The following is a 25,805-nucleotide window of genomic DNA, read 5'->3' on the forward strand; positions in this document are numbered from 1 at the left end:
GGTTATACTGAGGGCCTCCTCCATAGATTCGAGGGAGAAAAATCTGGTAAGCATCCCTCCATCTATCCTCCACCCACGGGACAGTAAGAGAAGAAAGACTATCTCCGAGGACACTGCATTCCCCACCCACCCACCTCCCGACACACACACAAGTGACCGGTGTAGTTCCAGTGCCCCCGTAAGTGTAAACAGCCCACACAGTTTACCCTCTCTAGCTCTTGGGAAACGTGGCATCTCATGCCCACAAGTAGGCCTTCTTCAGAGTTAGCCCTAAAGAATTGAACTTGGTTCTTAATAGGGCACGATCTAGGCTCTACTCTTACCATTATCTGGTTGAATCTGCACTCACTCAAGCCTGTTATGAAAGGATAGTGGACAACTGTCTATTCTGAGAAGGAGAGACGTCCAGGGTACGTGAAGGGGGAGACTCAGTCTCCTTAACACATGCCCAGGGTGATCCGAAATACATAGATTTTCATGCATCTAAATATGTGCATGCATGTAAAAAGAGATCTGGAAGTTTGTCTCAAGTGTTAGTAATGATTATGGTGGAGATTATGGGCTGTTCTTGCTGATCTATCTACCTGTCCTTTAGTACCATATGAATTGCCTAAGAGAGCCCGCATAGATATAGAAGATGCCAGATCCATAAGGCCAAAGTCACTAATCAAAGAGAAAGCCTGTTAGGGACATAAAAGTGGATAGGATATGAAACTCAACACCCAAAACACAAATATTCCAGTGAAGAAATGGGCAAAAGATATGAATAGGCAGCTTCCAAAGAAGACATCCAGATGGCTAATAGACACAAGAAAAAATGCTCAACCACACTCATCATCAGGGAAATACAAATCAAAACCAAATGAGATACCACCCCACACCTGTCAGAATGGCTCACATCAACAACTCAGGCACCAACAGATCTTGGCGAGGATGCGGAGAAAGAGGATGTCTTTTGCACTGTTGGTGGCAATGCAAGCGGGTGCGGCCACTCTGGGAAACAGTATGGAGGTTCCTCAAAAAACTAAAAATAGAACTACCCTACAACCTAGGAATTGCACTACTAGGCATTTGTCCAAGGGATCCAGGTGTGCTGTTTCGAAGGGACACATGCACCCCCATGTTTATAGCAGCACTATCAACAGTAGCCACAGTATGGTGAGAGCCCAAATGTCCATCAATGGATGAATGGATAAAGAAGATGTGGTATATATATACAATGGAGTATTCCTTGGCAATCAAAAAGAATGAAATCTTGCCATTTGCAACTACGTGGATGGAACTGGAGGGTATTATGCTAAGTGAAATTAGTCAGAGGAGGACAAATATCATGACTTCACTCAAATGAGGACTTTCAGAGACAAAACAGATGAACATAAGGGAAGGGAAACAAAAATAATACAAAAACAGGAAAGAGACTCTTAAATACAGAGAACAGAGGGTTTCTGGAGGGGCTGTGGGAGGGGAGATGGGCTAAACGGGTAAGGGGCATTAGGGAGGGCACTTGTTGGGATGGAGCACTGGGTGTTATACACAGGGGATAAATCAATGGAATCTACTCCTGAAATCATTATCGCACTATATACTAACTTGGGTGTAAATTAAAAATAAATAAAAATAAAAACAAAACAAAAAATAAAAGAAGAATCATTAGTGTTTGTGGTGTTCTACTGTTTGATTAATAAGTGTTGCCATTCCTTGGAAAAAAGAACAAAAGTGGATCAGGAGCTATGCACACGAAACTGTCACTCATCCAAATAAGAAGGAAACTTGACCTCCACATAACAGGGGAAGAAAGGGGGCTAGAGTCAGCCCTCATTACCCAACTGTTGACGAAGTCCTGTTACGTACAGTGCAGACCCGTGGAGGGGCTGGCATCCGCTTCCCGTGAAGGGGCTTTGCCAGCAGAGGTAAGGAGGAGACCAGCCAGCATGTGGAAGAAAGTGGTCAAAGCCAGATGTCTCCTTATGGCATTTTCAAAGGAGGGAGAGAAAAATAAGAAGGGTCTAGATCATTCACACACCAGATAATCATTCTCTAAATGACTGATACTTAGCTAAATGCACGTCTTAAAGTCAGTTCTTCAAAACTGGCCTGGCCTTAGTTTTTATACAAGACAAACTGCATTTCCACATGGTTTTCAGATTCAGAAAGTTCAGGGGAAGGGTAATTACTATCGCAAACCTTCAACTCTCATAGCAGGCGGAGATTTAAGCAAATACTTTCCCACTGAAGTAGTTCACAAGCCAAAAGTCCAACTGTTATTATTGGGTGCAACATTTCCAACCTGCTTCCATGCTCAAAAAAAAAAAAAAAAAAAAAAAAAAGATTTTTCCAGAGATCTAAATTTAGTGAAACTGCAGCCATCAATGTTAGAATACATCTGAATAGAATAGAATAATGCCAAGTTTTTAAAATATTTCTCACCCCCGTTCAAATATTAAAACTAGCATGACACTTGTCAAAACATAAAAAGGTTTAAAAAAAATACAAATGTTTAAGTGATGATGTTTCTAGAAGGCAGTGCAGGGGCATGGAGCAAAGGCTCTGGGGTTTGTAATCCCATGTAGTTTTGTCTCGTCAGGGGTCTTAGTCAGCTGGGGTTGGTTGCCATGACAACATACGACAGACTGGGCGGCTGAAACAACAGCAGTGTGTTTCCTCACAGTTCTGGAGACGGCGGGTCCAATATCAAGGTGCCAGCAAGGCTGACGTCTGGTGAGAGCTCCCCCCTCAGCCTTTCTCCCTGTGCACTCACATGACCTGTGCCCCGTGCTCACGTGTGAGGAGTGAGGTCACAGGGATCCCTTTTTGTAAGGACACTAATCGGTTCAGGCCCGACTCTTAGGACCGCACTTCACCTTCATCACTTCCTTACTCCACATACTGCCCCGTGGGGGGCTAGGACTTCAACGCATGAATTTGGGGGGACACACATATTCAGTTCATAACATCAGATATGTGACTGAGAAGTCATTTAACCCCTCTAAGCCTCGATGTTTCCATTGGTAAAAAGGAGATCATACCCAGAATTTTGTTGTGAATATTAATTAGGTAAGCCGTGCAAAGCCCATTACATTAATATTCACAACAAAATTCTGGGTATGATCTTTTTACCAACGGAAACATTGAGGCTTAGAGGGGTTAAATAACTTCTGGGAAGAAACTGATAAATGTGAACCAATCTAATACCACTATTACTCTGCTATTTATTTTACTTTTTATTTTTTTAAGTGCTTATTTATTTTTGAGAGAGAGAGAAAATGTGGGGGAGGGGCAGAGAGAGAGGGAGACAGAGGGTCTGATGCAGGCTCTGTGCTGATGGCAGAGAGCCCGATGCGGGGCTCGAACTCACAAGCCACCAGGTCGTGACCTGAGCCGAAGTCAGTGATTAATCAAATGAGCCACCAGGCACCCCTTTATTTTACTCTCTAAAAAAACAGGTGTTGGGGCACTGGGGTGGCTCAGTTGTCTAAGCACCGACTTCAGCTCAGGTCATGATCTCATGGTTTCGTGAGTTTGAGCCCCACATCGGGCCCTGTGCTGCTAAGGATTCTCTCTCTCTCTCTCTCTCTCTCTCTCCCCCTCCCCCCCACTCACACTGTCTCTGTCTCTCTCAAAATAAATTTAAAAAAATTTTAAAACTAGGTGTTTTTGTTTGGAGGAAAGGAGACAAAACGCAAAACACTATTCTTCAGGTGGCTTCATTTTTAAGTGGGTTACTTTGGAGCCTTCTTTGGCTTAGAAGTTCAAGACCTCAGGCTCCCACGTGCTTCGGGTGCACCTCGTGAAGAGCCGGGAAGTAAATGACCACGGCCACGACCTCAAGCTCACATCAGTGGCCCACACCAGCCGGGCTCCTTCCTCAGGGCTCTCTCGACAGTCACTTTGGTGAATTGTCACGTCTGCGTCTCACCGGCTTTCCAGATGTGAACCATCAGCGGAAACTCCTGAAATGCCTTCCTTGGCCATTTCCTCAAGTTCCCACCCACTATTTTCCCGGTTTAAATGCAGTGGGGTTTGGAGATATCGCTGTGCGTGTGTGTGCTTGTGAGACAGGGGTTGGGGGAGGTTTCTGATGGGACATCCATAAACTAAGTTTCCAGAATTGAGTGTGTCCGAGGTTAGCTGCTCTAGTGGAGCACACAGGAATGGAGACTTGGGAGCGAGGAAGGGGGTCGGGGGTGATGCTCCTGGAGATACGGAAGCGCAGCCCCAGCCCCTCTGTGTCCTCTTTCAGGCGGCCCCGGCTTACCGCAAACTCGAGGTGGACGGGCTCGTCTTCAGGGAAGGGCAGGATTCCTTCGGACAAGGACAAGGATTCCTTCGGACAAGGATTCCAGTCCTCGTTTCAGAGCCTGGGACTTCGTGCTGGAAGTGCTTCAGGCTGCAAAACAGGCACGATCTACTCTAAATGCACACATCTTTCCAGCAACGTGATGGGGGAATTCGGTAGTACGTAGTGAGGCTCGGATGGCCCTGAGCCGAACCCAGCGACAGGGACCTGTCATAAAAGCAAGGTGACCAGCCCATCCATGCACAGCGTCGGGCTGAGGAGGGAACAGTGATTCTGAGCCCATGAGGTGAGACAGCCTTCCCTCCCGGAAGCAGGCTTACTCCCTGGACGAGGGCTGAGGGAACGTGACTGCGTTGGTGACACCACAGGCGGGGCCGCACCTGCTGAGGGGCAGAGGGGGGCAGGAGACAGGTCCCCAACCCCAGGGACCACGGTGGCTGTGTAGGGTCTGTGCCAGCGGCCGTGGGAAGAGCCGGAGTGGTACCCGAAGCCCCGGTCACATTACCTGGGACACCCATGAGGCGGTGCTCACACAGGCATATGGCGGTCATCCTTGGGCCTCGAGGTGGGGTTCTGACTCCGGGTCCCCTCACAAACCCAGGGGTGGAAACTTGGTACCTACCCCAGGCACTCTGACTAAAGGTGGGACAGCAGATGAGGCTCCAGAAAAAACCTCCAGAAAAAATTGCTTTGCTCTCGCCCCGTACTGAGTAACCCAAACTCAATGCACGCGAAGCCCTGTGTACGCGTTTAGTCAACGAACACTTAAGGTGCTGAACACCCGTCACACAGGACCTGTGCTGTGTACCGGAGGTGCTGCGATAAAGAACGCACAGTCCCCCAGGCAGCTAGTGGAGGGCCGGGGGCGCCATAGGTTAACAAGGTCATCAGTGGGAAGAATATCAGGTCAGAGGACAGAAGGGCCAGGACAAATGAAGGTCACCTTCTGCCCCCCATCCAACCACGACGATCTTCAGAGAGCACCGGCCACCGCTTCCCTTTTGCCTTCCACGTCTGGTGCCAATTGCCCTTTCGACCAACTCCAGCTCGGGAGCACACCGGGAAGGGGGCTCTGGGAAACGTCCCCCCCGCTTAGCCACCGCAGGCCTCAACAGAATCTCTCCGTCAGCCCCAGTCACACTAGCTGATGTTCTGGGGGGAAATGAGGCTTCTCAACCCAGCACCTGACAAACACCTACGTTAGCGTTCCATACGAACTCGCGACACGGTTTGGGGGGTCACTTCACCCTAAATACCGTGATTGAGCTGAGACAGCCACAAAACATTTGCTGTCACTCACAACCGCCTGTAAGTTAGAACCTATAGACATCAAAAGCAAGGAAAATAGTTAGGGGCGCCTGGGTGGCTCAGTGGGTTAAGCATCTGACTTCGGCTCAGCTCATGATCTCACGGTTTGTGGGTTTGAGCCCTGTGTCGGGCTCTGCGCTGACAGCTCAGAGCCTGGAGGCTGCTTCAGATTCTGTGTCTCCCTCTCTCTCTGCCCCTCCCCTGCTCGCTCTCTCTCTCTCTCTCTCTCTCTCTGAAAAATAAGTAAACGTTAAAAAAAAATTAAAGTCTTCCCCAAAAGGGCCTCACTGACCCAGGAGTCAGCTTCCTGAATTTGAATCTCAGCTCCCACATTTACCTATCAGTAGTAAAAACAAAACAAAACGAAACAAAATACTGAAGCTACTTAATCTTTCCGAGATTCGTTGTCCTCAAAAATGCAACGTAAGATGATAACAGTACCCGCTCAGGGAACTTTTGGCAAGATTTGTAGAACGTGATTAGAACAATTCCTGGCATATCGAAGGCCCCCGCCATGTTGGTGGCCTCAGACATCAGTGCCTCTACACCCAAGACTACAGGTGCAGAAGCACAGCCATGAAGCCGGCATGCCTCTCCAGAGAGCAGTGTGGTGAGGGACGCTAGCGACTGATCACTTGCTTACAACATGAAAATGCCAGCAATGGGGGGAGATGGCTGGCAGAGAGTGCTTAGGAGTACAGAGCAAAGGTCCTTGTGGGGGGCGCTCATGGCTCCCCTCAAGAGGCATCCTCAGTTGAGACCTGAAGGGCTAAGAGTGGGCCAGTTAAAAGGGTGTTGTGGTGCAGGTGGGGCAAGGGGATGATGAGACGGTCGTTGGAGGAATACCGGAGGTCAAGGGAGGGTTTTTTTTAATTGGGGGTGGGCACCTGGGTGGCTCAGTTGGCTAAGCCTCTGACTTCGGCTCAGGTCACGATCTCACGGTCTGTGCGTTGGAGCCCCGCGTCGGGCTCTGTGCTGACAGCTCAGAGCCTGGAGCTGCTTCGGATTCTGTGCCTCCCTCTCTCTCTGACCCTCCCCCGCTCACGCTCTGTCTCTCTCTGTCTCAAAAATAAACATTAAAAAAATTTTTTGGGGGCGCCTGGGTGGCTCAGTCGGTTAAGCGTCCGACTTCGGCTCAGGTCATGATCTCATGGTCTGTGAGTTTGAGCCCCGCATCGGGCTCTGTGCTGACAGCTCGGAGCCTGGAGCCTGCTTCAGATTCTGTGCCTCCCTCTCTCTCTGACCCTCCCCCGCTCACGCTCTGTCTCTCTCTGTCTCAAAAATAAATAAACATTAAAAAATTTTTCAAAAAGACTGAGATCTTGCCCTTTGCAACGATATGGATGAAGTGAGAGAATATAAGAAGTGAAATAAGTCAGTCAAAGACAAAGGCATTTGTGGAATTTAACAAAACGAACGAGCAAAGGCAAACAAAAGAGAGAAAGAGAGAGACAGAGAGGTAAACCAAGAAACAGAGCCTTAACTGTAGAGAACCAACTGGTGGTTACCAGAAGGGAGGGCGTGGGATGGGGGAAACAGGTGATGGGGGGGAAAGAGTGCACTTACTGTGATGAGCACTGAGTAACGTACAGAGGTGTTGAGTCACTATGTTGTGCACCTGAAACTAACATGACGCGGTATGTTAACCACACGGGAACTAAAATTTAAGAACTTGTACAAAATAAAGCAAAATGTGAGTAAAAGGACTGGCCGGACAAGGGCCGCTGAGGAAGAAGTGGGTCCTCGCACGCTGCTGGTGGGAATGTGAGACGCAGCCACTTTGGGAACCAGACATACGGGGCGCCCGGGTGTTTGGTCGATCAAGCGTCCAACTCTTGATTTTTGCTCAGGGCGTGATCTTGTGGCTGTGAGGTCGAGCCCCACGTGAGGACAGTGCAAAGCCTGTTTGGGATTCTCTCTCTCTCTCTCTCTCTCTCTCTCTCTCTCTCTCAAAATAAATAAATAAATATTTTTTAAAAGGTTAAACATATACGTACCCTATCACCTAGCCACTCCACTCTTACGTATCTATCCAAGAGAAAAGAAAGCTCATGTCCTGCAAAGACTGAACCACGAATGTGCACAGCAGCTTTATTTGTAAGAGCCCCAAACTGGAAACAACGTAAACGTCCAACCACAGATGAACAGACAAACTGTGGCATAGTCATACAATGGAACAAACACGTAACAATGTGAGTGAATCTCAAAATAGTCATGCGGAGCGAAAGAAGACAGGCAAAAGGAAGAATATACATTGTGTGATTCCATTTATAGAAAACTCTAGAAAATGCAGCTAATCTATAGTGATGGAAAGAAGATAAGCAGTTGTCTGAGATTAAGGGAGGGAGGGACGGGAGGAAGGAATTACAAAGGAGCATAAGGAAACTTTTGAGAGTAATGGATGTGTTCATTATCTTGATTGTGGTGATGATTTCACAGGTCACACACATGTCAAAACACATCAGGTTGTGTGGTTTAAATATGTATAATTTATTATATGGCAATTATGCCTCAATTAGACTGTTACTACATAAATATACATATTATACATATATAGCATATATACATATATGTATAATCTGTCTCTCTCTGTATAGGTATAGGTATAGGTATAGGTATAGGTATAGGTATAGGTATAGGTATAGGTATATGTAAAATATATCATTCCTCCCTCGTGTTGCCAGCCCCCTAGGATTCTGTCCTGGATCTCTGTCTAATCTCTCTCTCTCTATCTCACTGATATATATATATACAGCCCCGACGCGGGGCTCTGAGCCCCCGACGCGGGGCTCGAACTCACGGACCGCGAGATCGTGACCTGGCTGAAGTCGGACACTTAACCGACTGTGCCACCAGGCACCCCATGTCAGTGTTTTTCAAATTGATGTGACTACGATCCTTTTTCTCTGCTCACCTGTTACCCTAGTTTGCAGGAAAATGGCGTATGCAGAGACAGACCTAGGATCGATCCTGGCTTCACTCTCTTGTTGGCTGTATGCCTTTCGGTAAGTGAAGCCTCAGTTTCCTTGTCTGTAAAATGGAGCTGTGGTCCGGATTTAAGTAGTGAATTTCAAACGCCTGCCACATCGTAGGTTCTTAAAACCACCCCAGAAATCAAGCCCGCCATATTTACAGGTTTCCCCAGTTGCGTTAGCTTTATTTCCAACTAAAGAAACCAGCATTCAGTCATCTTGAGTCCAAAAGTCCAAGGGGAAAGATGTTGAGATGCTTAGCATTTGCGGGCCCATCTGCTCTGCATTAACTGGTCTTCCTCTGTTTATTATTCCTGGTGTTAAGTCTCCTCCAATTCTTGTGTGAAAAGTTCGGACACACAATAACCTCTTTATCACATTTTCAAAATCTGGGCTTGTTCTGGAAAGCTTGCACCTTTTTCTTGTTGCCATTGTTTTCATGGGGATTCAGATTTCCGAAAGAGACATTTGGAGCACTCGCCTGGAAGCATTTATGTGTAAGCTGGATACAGACAAATACCATCAAAGAACGAAAATGGGATGTCGGAGGAATCAGAGCCACCCTACATGGGCTCTGTGCTGTTCGTTGAGGCTCAGGCTGGCGGTCGGGATCCAGGGCTGCTTAGCCCCTCCCTCGGCCCCTCTCCTTTGGGGTAGAAATTGAACAGTGCCAAAAAGATAAACAGAAACATGGCAATGTTAGGGTACGGAATAAGAAGTGCACATAACTATAAAGATAAACATATCATAACAACGATACTGGTTGCCACTCATTGGCTATTAATTGTGGTCCATGCTTTACTAAACGCTATTTTTTTTAAGTAATCTCTACACCGATTCGGGACTCAGACTCATGACCCCAAGATCAGGAGTCACATGCTCTACACACTGAGCCAGCCGGGCACACCTAAATGCTATTTTATGTAAACCTCAAAACAAGCCTGTGAGTTAAGTAGGGAACCAAGGAGGACTCGTTCAGTCACAAGTGACAGAAAATTCACTTTAAAGTGACTCATAATATAAAGGAGTTTTTTTATTGGGTATGTCAGTTGAAAACCTAGATTTAATCTTGGCTTCAAGTGAGATTGGATCCAGGAGCTCCAGATGTCTCCAAAGGCTCATATTCTCTCCCTCCCCTCCCTCCTTCTTCTTGGCTTTCTCTCTGGGCTTCACGAAGTCAGTCCGGAAGTGCCAAGCTTTCTCATGGTGGCAAAATGGCTGCGGTTGTTCCAGACCTCACACCTTTACACCACATCACTCAGAGAAAGAGAGAGCAAGCCCTAGAATTTACTCTCTCACGCTGGTCCCACACAAGTCGTGTGTCTGTCCCCGAACAGATCACTGGTGGCAGAGACCAAAAGAAGAGGTGAGTGACAGCAGGTGGCTGGATTAACACCTTGAGGGCCAGGGAGGGGCCCATGCCCAGGAACGAGGGGTGGGGACGGTCCCAACCAAAGCCCCAGGCTGAGAAATTGGAAGAAGTGGTTTTTCAAAGGAAAATGGAAATTAAATTGATACGAAAAGGGGAATGGTGGGGACACACAAGTGTCTATTCTAGTTTCAAAAATTTAGGGGAAAAAAAAATCCCGATGATAGATGCTGTGGATGCTCGCCCCGCCCCTGCATGCCCCTGACCCGCCTACATCTGTGACGGACCATTCCCGTTCCTGGGGACCGGGTGTACCTCCCTGCTTCTCCCCCTGAAGACTTTTCCCAGCACTGGAGGCTTGTTCGGCCCACGCACAACAGAGGTTTAATGCAAACTGAAGCTGACAAGGGACAGGAGCTGGGGACGAATGCTCCAGGTTTTTGGTTTTAATCTCTGGGTGGAAAATCTCTGGGGCTGGTTTGGCAGGGCTTCTCAGAGGGTCTCAGAAGTGTTGACTCCCAGGTCAGAGCAGCAGTGAGCTGATTAATGCATCCCTTACTGCTTTTGCCCCCTTCCTTGTCTGTCTTCCCCCAACCCTCTCGCTTGTGCGCCTTGGGGTCACCTCCCAATGAAGAACTGGCACCAAAGTCCTTGTCTCACCGTCTGCTTTCAGTGGAACCCAAACTCACACTCTCCCTGCCTTCATGAACTCACATTCTGATGGCAGAGGGAGACAGATAATAACACATTTAAAAAAAAATTTTTTTTAATGTTTATTTATTTTTGAGACAGGGAGAGACAGAGCATGAACGGGTGAGGGTCAGAGAGAGAGGGAGACACAGCATCCAAAACAGGCTCCAGGCTCTGAGCTGTCAGCACAGAGCCTGACAACGGGGCTCAAACTCACGGACCGCGAGATCATGACCTGAGCTGAAGTTGGATGCTCAATCGACTGGGCCACCCAGGCACCCCTAACACATTTTTTTAAATTGTTAAAGTGTTTATTTTATTTTTATTGACAACTCAGGCAACAACAGATGTTGGCGAGGATGTGGAGGAAGAGGATGTCTTTTGCATTGTTGGTGGCAATGCAAGCTGGTGCGGCCACTCTGGAAAACAGTATGGAGGTTCCTCAAAAAACTAAAAATAGAACTACCCTACGACCCAGCAATTAAAGTACTAGGCATTTATCCAAGGGATACAGATGTGCTGTTTCGAAGGGACACAGGCACCCCCATGTTTATAGCAGCACTATCCACAATAGCCAAAAAGTGTGGAAAGAGCCCAAATGTCCATCAATGGATGAATGGATAAAGAAGATGTGGTATATATACACAATGGAGTATTCCTCGGCAACCAAAAAGAATGAAATCTTGCCATTTGCAACTATGTGGATGGAACTGGAGGGTATTATGAAAAGGAAATTAGAAAGAGAAAGACAAAAATCATATGACTTCACTCATATGAGGACTTTAAAAGACAAAACACATGAATATAAGGGAAGGGAAACAAAAATAATATAAAAACAGGGAGGGGGACAAAACAAAAGAGACTCTTAAATATGGAGAACAAACAGAGGGTTACTGGAGGGGTTGTGGGTGGGGGGATGGGCTAAATGGGTAAGGGGCATTAAGGAATCTACTCCTGAAATCATTGTTGCACTATATGCTAACTAATTTGGATGTAAATTTTAATTTTTTTTAACATTTATTTATTTTTGAGACAGAGAGAGACAGAGCATGAACAGGGGAGGGTCAAAGAGAGAGGGAGACACAGAATCTGAAGCAGGCTCCAGTCTCTGAGCTGTCAGCATAGAGCCTGACGTGGGGCTCGAACTCACAGACCGCGAGATCATGTCCTGAGCCAAAGTCGGACACTGAACCGACTGAGCCACCCAGGCGCCCCGGATGTAAATTTTAAAAAATAAAAAATAAAATTAAAAAAATACATTAAAAAAAACCATCTACAAATCCTTAAATAAATAAATAAATAAAATGTTTATTTTGTTTTTGAGAGAGAGAGACAGAATATAAGACAGGGAGGGGCAGAGAGAGACAGAGACACAGAATCCAAAGCAGGCTCCAGGCTCTGAGCTGTCAGCACGGAGCCGGACGCGGGGCTGGAACTCATGAGCCCTGAGATCATTAGCTGGGCGGATGATGCTCTGGTGCCCCGGAGGGAGAGAGATAACAGAATAACTGAGCAAACTCTATAATGTTCAATGGAGATGGTCTTTGTGGAGAAATACAAAGTGGGGAAGAGGGTAAGGGATTCCAGGGATGTGGAGCTATTTTATACGGGGCCCAGGAAGGCTTGGATCAGGGGTGCCTGGGGGGCTCAGTCAGTTAAGCATCCGACTCTTGATTTCGGCTCAGGTCATGATCTCAGGGTTCGTGAGATTGAGCCCCACATGGGGCTCCATGCTGACAGCACAGAGCCTGCTTGGGACTCTCTCTCTCCCTCTCTCTCTCTCTCTCTCTCTCTCCCTCTCCCCTGCCCCTCCCCCTACAAAATAAACAAATAAACCTTTTAAAAAAGGAAGGCCTAGAGGAAAAGGTGACATGTGAGTCAAGACCTAAAGAAGCCTATCAGGCCAAGCTGCCTTATCTGAGTTAACAAGCGACCTCCAGATCGTAGTGGCTTAGAGGTCCATTGCCTCATGGGCCTGCTGTAGATCAGCAAGAACTTTGCTCCACACGCTTTCACTTAGTAGCCGGCTGAGGAGACATTGCTGGTCTCTATAACCATATATGTATATTTTTGCCAAGTGTCTGGGTGGTAGAAGGCTAAAAATGGTTGGAGGACAAACCTAATAACACATCATCCATCTTTCTAATTGTCAAATATTCAGGCAAAAGATACTCACCCTCTCCCCGATAGGGGTGGGGGGGGTTGTCAATCATAGCATCAAACTCAAAGTCCATCTAGGGGTAACTTCTCTGCATCAAGTGTATTATGGTTCCTCTTGACCCAGAGACCTATGAACCAAAAAGACACGTTGCCTGAACCCACCAGGCCATACACGTCTAGCTTTCGACATGAATTATAAAGCATAGTAAAAAGGCAAATTACACAATTTGAAGACACAGGGTGACCATCAGAACTAGAGTCAGATATGGCAGCAATATTGCAATGATCAGATCCGGAGTTTAAGTAACTCTGATTATTATGCTAAGGGCTCTAATGGAAAAAGTAGACGGCAAATGAGTACAGATGGGGAATGTCAGCACAGAGATGGAAATTCTAAGAAATAACTTTTTTAAATGCTAGAGACCCAAAATACTGTCACAGGAATGAAGAATATGCCTTTGTGGGGCTCATTCAGTGGACAGGACGCGGCTGAGGAGAGACTCTGTGAGCTTGAGGTACGTCAACGAAAATCTCCAAAACTGGAAAGCAAAGAGAACCGAGATGGGGAAAACATGGACGGGGTCCCCAGGAACCGTGGCACAGCTACGACATGTGTAACATATGCATACTGGGAACACCAGAAGAAGAGAGAAAGGGACGCAAGAAATAGTTGAAGCAGTAATGACTGAGATGTACCCCCCCCCGCCAAATTTACATCAGATACCAAACCACGGATCCAGGAAGCTCAGAGAACGCGAGGCAGGATAAATGCTCCAACCTCTACACCCAGGCATATCATATTCAAACTGCAGACAATCAAAATAAAGAAATTAATGCATCCACTATTGTGGTTGGAGACCTCAACACCCCCTTATCAGAAACGGACAGATCCTGCAGGCAGGAAATTGGTAAGGACACATGGGACCGCACAGCACCAAGAGGCCAACTCCGAAAGGGAACAACAAAAGAAACAGAGCAGGCCCTGCTCGGCAACAATCCTGAGATCTCGGGATCTCAGGATCGGCCAAGGCCAGGGCGCCCCACCCCGGAGGCAGGGAGTGCTCCCTGAGCGGGTCCCGTTCTGCTCCCTGGCATATTGGGGGTTTTTATCCCCCAGCTCCCTGCTCTGGGACACTCTTCTTTCTCCATTATCCTCCTTGGCCGCGTCTGAACTGGGCATTGGCAAATATGTCCTCCGTGGGGGCTGCACCAGGACACAGATCCCGCACAAGTTCCCAGATTCTGTTGGTGGCTTCCTCCCACCACCCAAAAAATCTACCCTGAAGATACCCTTCCAAAGCACGAAACAACATACACACAGAGTCATTAATGACAGCCATGTTTGTAATAACAAAAGGCTGGGAACAACTCAAATGCTCATCAGTAGGGGTCTGGTGGGATAAATTACATCCACACAGTGAAACTGATGCAGCTGGGGAAAGAATGAGGAAGTTCTGGGAGCTGGAGTGAACTCGAGGAGACACTGTCAGATGAGAAAAGGTACAGAACAATGCGTCTAGTATGCCAACTTCTGTTTGGGAAAGGGGGAAATCAATGCTTCGGCTTATTTTTGCCAGAAGAAACACTGACAGTGGGGTAAAGAAGAGAGGGAGGGCAGCGGGACCCCTGCAAGGGCGCCTGCTTAATATTGTTTTGACACTGAACCGTGAAGTGCGTTACATATTCAGCAAGACAGTTGAAACAGAAACACGAAAACCCCCAGATCGATGCTAGTAATATGAGGGCTCAGGGACCATGAGATGTGGTGTGCACAAAACAGAGGAATGCACATGCGGAAGTGGAAAGACGACACTACGTTTTGCTGACATGGGGGCGGCAGTTGGGGGCGGGGGGTGCAGGTTTGGAAGGACAGTCAGGACCCAGTCTTGGATGCGCTAACTTTGAGATGCTCTCTAAGCATCCAGGCGGAGACACTGAACAGACGCTTTGTGTGAGTCTGGGGACCGGGGAAGGCGGTCGAGCTGCAGATATGAATATGAGCGTCACGGGCTTGGAGCTGGTGCTTCAAGCCACGAGACAGGATGAGATCACCAAGGGGATGTAGATAAGAAAGAGGAAAGGCCTGGGGCCTGAACCTTAGGGCCCTAAGTCATGGGGGGGGGGGTGGAAATGAGGATGTGCCAGCCAGTGGGGAGGGAAGCAGGAGCCGGGTGCTCAGGAAGCCAAGCGAGGGGAGGGTTTCTCAGAGGAGAAAGGGGCCCCCCTGGAGGTTCAGATGGAGACCTCCGGAGATCACTGGTCGGGGCAGCTGAGCTGGCAGAGAGCAGCTTCCGAGGAGGGTGAGGGGCCCTGACCAGTACGGTTAACATACAGTTCTGTGTTAGTTTCACGTGTACGGTGATCTCTTTCTGAGGCGTCGTCTAAAGAGGAGTCGAGAAATGGGGTAACAGGTGGGGGGGGGGCGGTGTGGAGCCTGGACAGCAGTGCGTTTTAAGATAAGAGCCATAAAGCCCATCTGTCCGCGATGGTAATGATCCAGTAGAGAGAGAGAAACATGATGGCAAGAGAGAGGCATGATTATACAATTTATAAGGCGAAGGAAATGACACTTTGGGACGCGGCTCCTGGAGGCTGGGACAGTGACTTGCCGGGGTCACCCAGCAGGACGTGCCCCCCACCTCCAAGCCCACCGTGCTCCCCAGTGAGCCTCTCGGGGCTCTGGCTCTGCCCATAAATGGCCACAGACCCAGGAGCAGCCTCTGCCCCGGCCGCCGGGAGACAGCGAAGGCGAAACCACCTCCATTAATCAGTGCGCGGGATTAGATAGGAGTGTCTGAAGCCCTGCCAACAAGTCCGGCTGACAGCTGACCGGGCAAGTCAGGAGGCTCTTGAGCACAAGCATGCCTCCGAGAGCTTCCACGAAGCCTATCAGAGAGAGGTCACATGGCTCACATACACGGCCGCGGGGCCCAAGGTCACAGGAGACACGACCCCCACAGAACCCGCCACCCGCTGCGATCGGAGTCGTGCACCAAGGATCTGTGAAAACCAGAAAACGCACTGGCCTGTGGATGAGGAGGCCTCTCTCCCCTTTCTCACTCACACCTGTGGGATCCGTCCACTGGCCCCCCGTGGTACATTATAAAAACGGCCACAGTCCCCCCCCCCCCGCCTCTACCCACACCCCTCCTTTTAATGGCTGTGGGTTACAGAGACGGAATCCCCAGAGATGGAATACCCAAGTCCTGGAAGCTCATTTTCAGACAAGTTCTGGGTTCTGAAGATACCCCAGCGAAGAAAACAGACTAAGTCCCCATCCTCATGGAGCCACAATCTGGTGAGGAGAGGGGACAATAAATGAATTCCCAATTCCCAAGAAAAAAATCTAGACAGAAACAGAGTCATATGGAGTTGACTGCTGTGGGAAAACACAGAGCAGAGTGAGGGAGATAGAATCTTAGCAGGAGGGGAACCCTATTTGTTGCAAGGTACTCAAAGAAGACCTCTCTGAGAGTTCAAGTTTGAGCAGATACCAGACAAAGACGAGGGAAACATACTGTATAATGTCCAGTGTTAAGAACATTTCAACTGGAAGGAACAGCAAATGCAAGGGCCCGAGGTAGAAACAGGTCTCAAGGAAAAGCAAGGAAGGCAGGGTGACCGAGGCAGAGAGAGGAAGCAGCAGAAAGCTACGAGGTCACGGTGGTGACCATGTAGGGCTTGCTGGCCACTGAAAGGACACTTTCCCTAGAGTGCTCTGGGGTCTACCGGGGGAAGGGAGTTAAGCAGAGAGTGAAATGGTCGGACTTCTATTTTAGGAGAATTGTTCTGGCTGCCATGTTGAAAAGGATATTGGAGGCCAAAGGCACAGACAGGATGCCATGTAGGAGGCCGTTGTCATAATTCAGTTTAAAAATGATGACGGCTCTGATCAGAGTGATGACAATGGGGGTAGGAAAACGTAATTTAGAATCCAGACACATTGTGAAAGTTGAGGCAACAGGATTTGCCAATGAACTGAAATGTGAGCAAGAGAGGGGGGTCGAGGGTCCGGTAAGGTTTGGGCCTGACTGATTAGAAGGACTGAGTTTCCGTTCACCAAAAAGGCAAAGGCTGCCAATGGGAACAGGTTTCGGAGGGAAGGTTAAGAGCTTCGTGACGGATACGTTAGGTCTGAGATGCCCACTACACCCTTGTTACGGACTGAATTGTGTCCTTCCAAATTCATGTGTTGAAGCCCTACCCCTCAATGTGACTGTGGAGATAGGACCTGTGAGGACATAACTGGGGCTGAATTAGGTCAGAAGGACAGGGCCCTAATCTGATGGGACTGGTGTGCTTATAAGAAGAGGAAGAGATACCAGAGTTCTCTCCCTCCCCACACATGCGCGGAGGAAAGGTCATGTGAGGACACGGTGAGAAGGCGGCCGTCTGCAAGCCAGGGAGAGAGGCATCAGGAGAAGCCCACTCTGCCCCCAGAACTGCAACTTCTGTTGTTTAAGCCTCCTGGTCTGTGGTATTTTGTTATGACGGCCCAACACAACATCTAAGCGGAGAGGCAGAGTGAGCAGGTAGATCTGTAGGTCTGGAGTTAGCGCGAGCGCTGGGCTGGAGAAGTATGTTCGGGAGTTGTCGAGCACTTGAACGACGTTTGAAGTCAGGAGACCAAATGAGGCCAGCCAGGGAAGGAGTACATACGGATGGAGAAGGAAGGTGGTTGTAGGAGTGATCCTGAGGGTGCTTGAAAGAGGCTGGGGAATGAGACTGAGGGAGAGGTGGCCAGTGGGGTGAGGCCAGAAACAAGAAAGGAATGTCCCAGAAGCTGAGAGGAGAGAATGGCCAACAACGTCACATGCTGTTGACAGTTTGAGCAAGATAAGCATTGAGGATCAACCATCGGATAGGACTCTTTGGAGATCACTCGTGACCTTGGAAAGAATCATCTTAGTGCAATTATGGGGGTGAATCCCTGATTTCAGTGGGTCAGATAGAAAGAAGGTGAGAGACGCCTGAGTGGCTCAGTCGGTTAAGTGTCCAATTCTTGATTTCGGCTCGGGTCATGATCTCACGGCTCGTGTGTTTGAGCCCCACATATGCTCAGGGCAGAGGCTGCTTCAGACCCTCTGTCTCCCTCTCTCTCTCTGACCCTCCCCTGCTCGCCCTCTCTCTCTCTCAAAAATAAGTAAACATTTTATTTATTTGTTTAATGTTTATTTTTTGAGAGAGAGAGAGACACAGAGCATGAGCGGGAGAGAGGCAGAGAGAGAGGGAGACAGAATCCAAAGCAGGCTCCGGGCTCTGAGCTGTCAGCACAGAGCTGGACCCACCACTGGAACTCACCGACCGCGAGATCATGACCTGAGCAGAAGTCGGACACTGAACCGACTGAGCCACCCAGGCCCCCAAGGTAAATCAGCATTTTTAAAAATAAATATGATAAAAACTTAAAACAGTTTTTGTTGTTGTTGCTAAAGAAAACCACCCATGCACAGCGCCTGGCGTAAAGGGACCATCAGCCAGGGCCAACCCGCTTCCGCCCTGGCTCCGAAGTTTCCACCCCAGCTTCTGAAGATCACACGTGGTTCAGTGGCTGTCTTACCAGCTGTTTTCAACAAGAGCCCTTCCCTCTCCTGACTGCTCTCTCTCTCCCCCTTCCCCTCCCATCGCCACCCCACACCGTCCCTGCTCAAGCAGTGCTAACAGATCTCATTCCCCCCTAGCAAAGAATCCAAGCGTGGAGTGTCACCAGGCCACAAGGCACCTGACGTTTTTCTGAGCCTTGAGCACTTCCCTGTTTAAGCTTCGATTCTTGTCACCGCTCGGTAAAGCCCAGTTTCAACTTTTGAAACAGCTATAAGATACGGCGCGAAGGACACCCTGGTTCGTAAATTGGTGACAAACATGCCAACATCCCTAGGAGGGCGAACATGGGCCAGTGTGCCTGAGTCCCTCAGGCGGTGCCCAGAAAGAGAAGACGGGGCCTAAGAGCTCAGTGCCTCCTCCTTCTCAGTCTTCCTTCTTAGAAGAGAGCAGCGCCCTCTGTGGGTGCCCTGAGGCAAAGCTAGTGTTCCCAGGCGTAAAGGAGAAGGTGCAAATACTCTTGGAAGGGCAGAGAGAGGGAGAGAGAGGCAGCGACAGAGACAGAGACAGAGGATCAAAGGGAAACTCGTTCCAGCCATGACAGGAACCTACCTTGGCCTCCACTGACCAACCAAGGGCTGCCAGACGTCAGGGAATACCAGTCACATAAAGAAAAAATTAACAAACAGAACAACTCGCCCCAGAAAAAGAAGCTATAGGATAAAGAAGGAAAAAAAAATTAATTCTAATTAGTATCTGCAGAGAGATTTAAGAGGAAGTTTCATTAGAAGACTCCTTTAGTTAAAAAAAATTTTAGTAGTAAGGGACACCTGGATGGCTCAGTCGGTTCAGCGTCAGACTCTTGATTTCAGTTCAGGTCGTGACCTCACGGTTCACGGGTTCGAGCGCTAAGAGCACGGAGTCTGCTTGGGATTCTCTCTCTCCCTCTCTCCCTGTCCCTCCCCTGCTCATCTCTGTCTCTCAAACTAAATAAACTTAAAATAAATTTAGTATTGAATTAACATCACAAAAGTAGAACTTTTTAGAATTTAAGTTTAGCTTATAGTTCTCATTCTAACTATTTATTTGGAGGGAGAGAGAGAGAGTACGTGAGCAGGGGAGGGGCAGAGAGAGAGGGAGAGAATCCCAAGCAGACTCTGTACTGTCAGCACAGAGCCTGACATGAGATTATGACCTGATGGGAAATCAAGAGTCAGACGCTTTACAGGCTGAGCCACCCAGGCGTCCCGAATGCCAAATTATCTTAAAAATACAAATAACCTCGGGGAACCTGGGTGGCTCAGCCCGTAAAGCGTCTGACTTTCGATTTCGGGTCAGGTCATGATCTCACTGTCCTGATCTCTCCATGCTGAGCCTGCTTGGGATTCTCTCTCTCCCTCTCTCTCTCTCTGCCCCTCCCCCATACATGTGTACACACAAACACTCTCTCTCTCTCTCTCAACATAAATAACTAAACTGTAAAAAATACAAATAACCTCAAAAGACCAGGACTATGGATTTGTTCTACTTCAACATTTATATTTGATTCTAAATTCAAACTCATCCTAGAGAATGATCATGTTCTTCTGAACAATTTTTGGCCAAGCCTGCATGTCGAATTAACCTCAAGCCTGAGTTTCCCCACCTAAATTTAGGGGTACCCAAGGATGAAAGAGTTGGGTGTGGAGCCCCGTGTGAGCCGGGGTTCAGGACGCTGCAGGGGACCTGGCGGGCTGTGGCTCTTTCTCAGCCTGGAGCCTGCTTCCCTGAGAGCCCCAGGGTGTTTTGGCTCCTGGCCCAGCCTCAGCCCCAGATCAGGCCTCCCCCTGGGCCGCCCTCTGGGGAATACACCTGGATTTGCAACCCCCACAGACCTGGAGGGTCCTGGCACCTCTACCCTCTCCTCTGCTGAGGGTCTGTCTGGCCTTCTCCGGCTGGGCACGGCCTCCTCCGGCCCCACGAGCAGCCCCCTCCTCGCAGTCAGTTCGGGCCTACGAAGCATCGAGAGTATAAGACAAAAGAACGATTAGAGTCCGAGTACCGAGCATATGTCAGAAGCAGAGGGCAAGTCCAGGCCAGAGGAAGACAGCAGAAACAATGAAGCCACCAGGGACAGCCCGGCGGTTCAGACTGAAACAGAATCTGTGCAGTTGAAGCCTCGGAATCTGTATTTTAAAAGCACCTTGGGCCAGTCTGGTTTTAAGAGTTCTGTAAACCTGTGACCTAAGTTTGGCATCGTGCTTCCAGGTGGCCAAGGTGAAAAGGGAGATATGTTACATGACACATAAAATAGTTCTAAGAGAGAAAATACACTGAAACTTCCCCTGGCACTTGGCCATGAAATAAATATCTTATAGACAGGGGACTCTCATAAAATAGTTTTAAAGAACATGCAATCATTGATTCCCTGGTTTTTCTTCTCCTAATGGCCTTTGAGGAGAGCCTAGGGCACAGCGAAGAAAGACTTTGGTTCTTCAGGGACCAAAGAAATCTGTGCTAAGCACGTTCCTCCTGCTGGTCTGAATACATCCAAGGAGAGGACGCGTTTTAAAGTCATTTGACGGCAGAATCTTTTTTCAAATAAAATCTCATGTCGAACCCCAGTATCTAAACCAAATAAAAGTGCGGCAGCTCTGAGTGGGGAGGAGGCCCAGAGCCCTGCCTTTTTGTCCTCTCCCTGCCCCTGCAGACTTCCCTGAAGCACCCCCTTTGGAACCAAAAGGCTCCACGAAACCCAGCTTGAAGGTTGCACATTCACGGTTGTGAGGGCAAACAGGTTTGAGGTCAGGTGTGAACACAACTGATGGGCAGTGGCTGGGGGGTGCTGAGTTGAGAAGTGTTTTGATAACCTGCTCGCCTTAAGGGCCCCAATCTTCAGCCCCTTACTGTATTCAGTACACGTCCTTACGATGTGACTTTTTTTTAATTTGGGAGAGAGAGAGCAAGCAGGGGAGGGGCAGAGAGAGAGCGAAAGCGAGAGAGAGAGAATCCCAAGCAGACTCTGTGGTGTCGGCACAGAGCCGGACACGGGGCTCAAACCCACGAACCAGGAGATCGTGACCTGAGCAAAGAACGAAAGCCAAACGCTCCACCGACTGAGCCGCCCAGGCACCCCTACAACGTGCCGTTCCTCCTTGGATCCTCCTTGGAGGATCCTCGATAGGAATCCTCCTGTCAAGAGATGTTGTTTCCGTCCCCCTTGATCCCGAGTCGGGCCCAGGTCGTGACACAAGCGGAAGGGTCAAAGGCTGGCAGGTTGCCACTTCTGTTCTCGCGTCTGACGTGAGAACGTGCCCGGCCAGCCTGCTGCAAGGATGGCAGCCAGGGAGTGGAGCCAAGTGTCCCCAGCCGAGCCGCTACCAGATGGCCCGCCAACCCCCCAGATCACGGAGGGGGCCCAGCCTGAGCCACTGACCTCAAGCAGGTGTCCTTGAGCTAAATAGATGCTTATTTTAAGCCACTGGATCCCGTGCGGTTTGCTCTATAGGATGATCGTGGCAACAGGGAGCGAGACGCGTGTGGGCAGTTATGTCTGGCACGGGGCGGGAAGGGGCTCCGAACCATTACCCGCACCCCACCGTCCCCGGGCTCCCTGCACATTACACGCCACGGGCACATGCCCTTCGTCGGACACTCACCTGCGATCACCCAGCCGGCGGCAGAGCCTGGGGGCGGGTCCAGTCCTGGCCGCCCGGTGACACGCCGGGGAAGCCAGGGGTGCAGGTGAGGCTGGGCCAGGCACCTGCTTCTCGGCAATGGCTCCACAGTCCAGAACTGGGGAGCGAGGGCGGGGGGAGGAATCTGCTCTTGAAGGGCACACACAACTCCCTCCCTCCCTTTAGATCATCCTCCAGTCATTGGGTTGGCTTGCTTTTAGTCATTCACACCTTCAGCTGGACGCGGAACGGGCCCGCGGTCTCCAGGGTGGGATCCGCTTGCGCCAGCTTGAGCAGTGGGCCAAGGGGCCTGGAGGCTGGTCTAAAGCTTTGCCTGTGAAGCCGCTCGGTCTGGGGGCCTCGGTGACAAAGGCCAGCTGGCTGTAGCCTCATTCTCCTGGGCCCAGAGACGAGCAACGCGGTGCGCACAGCACCAACAAACAAACTCGACTTCAAACAGAGCTCCTTCCCCGCCGGCCACCCCCTGCCCGGATCACTCTGTGCGTTGCGTTCGGCTTGAGCAACGGAACACCCCATGTGCCTTCCATTTTTCAGAGCCCACACTGGTGAAAGCTGCTTTTGCAAGATTCCTGGCAGCAAAACTGGCCTTGAACTTTCAAGGAAGAAGATAAATGGCTTTGAGCTGAGAACATCAAGAGTGTTGTACAGTTCTCTCTCGTTACTGCTTGCGATGAAGTCTAAGAACTGAGCGAGCACTTGGTGGCCTTCGTCACCGCCCCGCCCGCCCCACACCCGAGGCTGGCAGCTCCCCCTTGCCGTGGCGTCACGACCACACCCCACACCCGCCGTCCCTCACCTCTGCTCCTGCCTTGGAGGCCTCCCCGCCCTCGCCGGCTTGCTCTTGCTCCCCCGGGGACTCAGGTCCCGTGTCACCCTGGCAAAGCTCAGTGAGGGGTGTTCTCACCCTGCCCCCACTCAGGGACCTGTTCCTTCTGGCGATTCTCCGTGGGAGCCCCAGCAGCCTGGGACGTGCAGGCTTCCCGAACGCGGCGGCTTCTGGCTCGCTAATGCTGGGGTTCCAGGGGCTCCGGAGCTGTGTTTCTGTGCCTTTCCTTGCTCAGGGTCTTGGCACGACTCTGTTCTGGCACCGCCTGGGTGGTGGGAATCTGACCGTCGCACACTCACTGACTCATACACACCCCTCAGTGGCTAGGGCTGCAAACCTGGTCACGGTGGACACAGGTGGGAACAGGGTGAATAAAGGCGTTAAGTTTCCTGGGCAGCTGGTCCCCTTGAAGACCTAAGGCAGAGCCGCACGAGCCCCGATTGGCCCCGGAAGGTGGTCCCCTGCGGGACAAATAGAACCTTATGGTGAGACTGGTTTGCAGGCCCAGGAAATCCTGAGCCTTCAACAGACACGGAGCCAAGGTTGAAGGAGGGCATCTCTCCTGAGCCCCCCTCTGAGCCAGCACCCAGGGAAGTCCCGGCCTCTCCAGGTGGCAAAGATCCTCAAGGGTCCCTGCAGGATGAAGGCACAGAGGGTGCGGTGTAGACCCAACCCACCCTAGGGGGGTACCTCTGAGAATCGAGAGGAAAAGGAAAGGAAACCCTGCTCTTGAGGCTGGGAAGCATGTGGAGAGGAGAGTGGGCACTGGTGACCCCTCCCACATGGGTGACGCCCCTCCCCACAGTCTTTGCTGTGACTCCCGTTGGCCTACTTCCAGGCAGGATTTGGGCCCTTGTTCTGATCGAGGCTATTCTCTTGAGGTCTTCCTGACATAGGCAGGGGTTGGTTCTAGCCAATGTTTCTCTAGATCTTACCATGTTTTAGATACCATTCCAAGCATTTTATAAACACTGATTCAATCTAAGATGTAGATGCTATTATTATTATTATTATGCCCATTTTACAGATGAACTGAGGTTTACAGGTTAGGACCCTTGCCTAGTGAATAAATGGCCAATCCAGGCCTTGAACCCCGGCCATCCGGCCCCAGAGCCTACACTTCTAGTCAGCCTCCCCAAGAGATCAGGAAAATTTAATCTGGACAGATTCTTTCCCTGGGCCCAAACTAATCTTCACATCCAACGTGGCTCAGTCTTGAAAGAAAAACATCTAGGAAATGAGGAATGAAAACAACGGGGAAGGGATTCTTTCCAGCGGTGCTCATTTCCACTGGTGCGTCCTGAGGTGCGTTTCCAGGACTTGGTTCCTTAAAATGTCAGTCTTTGGAATTTATAAAACAAGTTAAAACAAAGTCCAGGCTTTGCCATGAGTATGGTCCTCTTGCCGCCCTGCACTCCCATGTGCCCTCTCAAGGGAGAGAGAAAGAGGCCTTTAAACATTTTCCCAGTCTCCGGGCGCCTGGATGGCTCAGTCAGTTTAGCATCTGCCTGACTCCTGATTTCGGCTCAGGTCACGATCACACAGTTTGTGAGTTCAAGCCCCGAGTCTGGCTCTGAGCTGACAGCGTGGAGCCTACTTGGGACTCTCTGTCTCCCTCTCTCTCTCTGCCCCTCTCCCTCATTCTCTCTCTCTCAAAATAAATAAATAAATATTTTTTTAAACTTAAAAAAAAATTCCATCTTTAAAAACATTTTTGTTTCTCATTACAAAGAAAGTACTGGTACATTTTTTCTTCTTTCTTAAGTCATGTGTTCATTCATTCATTCATTCATTCAGTGCTCACCACATGTTCTAGGTCCTAACAATATAGTCGTGGACAAGACAGATACTGTGCTTGACCTCTTAGATCTTTCATTCTAGTTCAAGGAAAAAGACCATTTTTACTGAGCGCAGGCCATGCTGGATGCCCATGAAGAAAGCTAGAGAAGGTGGGGAAGCAGAGATAGGGTAGACGTGATCCGGGAAAACCGGTTGTAACCACTGTTGTGAATTAACTGTATGCTCTTCTGGTTTACGTATTCATACAGTTATTAAAAGTACGTGCATCTGTAACAATATGTAGAATTCTCTGAACCGAATAAATAATACATAATAAATGCATAAATAAAGTCACACTGTGTAGGAGACTTCCCCTTCTAGGAACACGGATAGACACACTTCTCCCTGTTCCTCCCACCAAGTACAACTAAAAACCCAGGACAGGGGCGCCTGGGTGGCTCAGTCGGTTGGGCGTCCGACTTCGACTCAGGTCACCATCTCACAGTTCGTGAGTTCGAGCCCCGCGTCGGGCTCTGTGCTGCCAGCTCGGAGCCTGGAGCCTGCTTCGGATTCTGTGTCTCCCTCGCTCTCTGCCCCTCCCATGCTCTGTCTCTGTCTCTCAATAATAAATAAATCTTAAAAACAAACCAACAAACAAACAAAAACCCCAGGACGTGATCCAGAAGACAAATGTGAGAAGATTCCGAAAGGTCCAGCCAGTTGGGGGCCTTGGGGCCTGAGGAATGGCCTGCTGTGAATTCCCCAGGGCTCCCTGCCTCATACACACAGGCAGACCCGGGGCTGAAGGAGCCGGCTGCCTGCAAACGCTCGATGCCCTCCCTGGCCGGAGGGCTGGGAAAGGAGCCGCCTGGCAAGACGGAGGGCTTTCAGATGACAACTGCCGTGGTCCTCCGCCCAACCACGGCAGAAAACCCCACGGCCCTACCCCCACCCTGCCAGCAAAGGCCCAGTGGGGAGCCTAGACCCCTAACAGAACCAGGCCGGAGGGAGGGGCCCTCAACTCACGTGAGGGTGACGGTAGAGAAGTTACAACAGGTAGCAGGACTTGCATCCTGGCAGGTAGCCGTGGGCCTTCCCCATCCCACCTCATCCCCATGTCGGTGCGGGAGCCTGGACTCCCATCCCTGCTGGCGCCAAACAGCTTTCCTCCCCGTCTCTGCTGGGG

General features: G+C 49.8%; 1 long non-coding RNA gene across 5 annotated transcripts; it reads right to left on the reverse strand.

Moving 5' to 3' along the window:
* Positions 1 to 3,648: 3,648 nt before the first annotated feature.
* Positions 3,649 to 24,379, reverse strand: LOC111562323. Of its 5 annotated transcripts, XR_006585672.1 has the most exons (7): positions 21,976 to 24,379; positions 20,212 to 20,328; positions 18,950 to 19,050; positions 13,230 to 13,335; positions 12,813 to 12,924; positions 8,520 to 9,223; positions 3,649 to 4,387 (listed from the first exon to the last, which is right to left on the reverse strand). It is a non-coding gene; the product is annotated as an uncharacterized LOC111562323 (long non-coding RNA). The 5 variants fall into 5 exon arrangements; XR_006585671.1 differs by lacking the exon at positions 3,649 to 4,387 and having other exon boundaries at positions 7,672 to 9,223; XR_006585673.1 differs by lacking the exons at positions 3,649 to 4,387; positions 18,950 to 19,050 and having other exon boundaries at positions 7,672 to 9,223.
* Between the last annotated feature and the right edge of the window lie 1,426 nt (positions 24,380 to 25,805).

The sequence above is a fragment of the Felis catus genome, chromosome C2, assembly GCF_018350175.1.
Source record: "Felis catus isolate Fca126 chromosome C2, F.catus_Fca126_mat1.0, whole genome shotgun sequence".
Lineage (NCBI taxonomy): Eukaryota > Metazoa > Chordata > Mammalia > Carnivora > Felidae > Felis > Felis catus.